General features: G+C 40.4%; 1 pseudogene; it reads left to right on the top strand.

The window, feature by feature from the left end:
* Window positions 1-556: 556 nt before the first annotated feature.
* On the top strand, window positions 557-655 carry LOC121220466 (uncharacterized; annotated as a pseudogene).
* The last annotated feature ends 450 nt before the right edge of the window (window positions 656-1,105 follow it).

Below are 1,105 nucleotides of genomic sequence, written 5' to 3'. Positions count from 1 at the left end.
CCTCAATTCTATCCGAACGATGACCACATGCAGTATGCTCACTTGGGTTGGACCTATTCTAAGGTTTCTACAATTAAGGAGGTTGATAAATAGTATTTTTTAACTTGATTTCAACTAACACCTGCTCCTTGGTTCCCTTCCCATCTCAGATTCGGGTGATCTCTCCAACCAGGATTATAAGTATTTGAATAAGGATTTCCACCCCTATTCCCTATATAATTTATGTCCTTGGCATAGAGTGGTTTGTCTATAGTGGAAGAGTGGTTTGTCTCCCTCATGCATAGACGATGTAGAAGCAAAATCGGTACGGTTGAGTCTATCCACTAACTATTGATACTTGTCATCCTCCTAGATAGCATTAACCGTAGCGGGTTTCTGGCCATATGTAAATCGTTCAATAGGCCACTGACAGAATTTTAATTCCATGTTCTCAATGATTTCGTAGGCGTCCTCATACGTTTTTTTCTTAAGGGCTCCTCCTGCTACTCTGTCTAATCTAGATTATGCTTCCACATCCAACTTGTTACAAAATACCTGTAATTACATCCACTTAGGAAATCCATGGTGCGGGCATTTTTGTATCAACATTTTGAAATGTTCCCATGCGTCATAGAAACTTTCTCCCTCCATCTGTCAAAATCTCTCTTCTTAGTTGAACTACTTTGCTAATCGGGAAGAACTTCTATAAGAACTTTCCAGCGAGTTCATCCCATATCGTGATAGAACCTTGTGCCTGCGAGTCTAACCATGAAAAGGCAAAGAGAAGGTGAACAACTGAAGACGAATGGCCTCACCAGTGACCCCGTTATACTTAAAAGTATCACAAAGTTAGAGGAACCATTTTAAATGCTGATTAGGATCGTCTATCATTATGCCCTTAAACTACACATTATTCTGGATCATTTAAATCATCTCCGATTTGATCTCCAAATTATTAGCTGTAATTGCCAGCCTTTGCTATATTTTCTTGAACCATGTCCAGACTTGGTAAGGCATAACCCCTTAGGGTTCTTTCGTTCCAAGCCATGTGTATGTTTGCAGGTAGCTATGGTGCTAGTGGGTTTCCTAGGGCATCACCGAATAATAGATTTTCACGTGGTGGTGG

This window comes from Gossypium hirsutum, chromosome D08 (assembly GCF_007990345.1).
Source record: "Gossypium hirsutum isolate 1008001.06 chromosome D08, Gossypium_hirsutum_v2.1, whole genome shotgun sequence".
NCBI lineage: Eukaryota > Viridiplantae > Streptophyta > Magnoliopsida > Malvales > Malvaceae > Gossypium > Gossypium hirsutum.
This window is presented reverse-complemented; position numbering and strand designations above follow the sequence as displayed.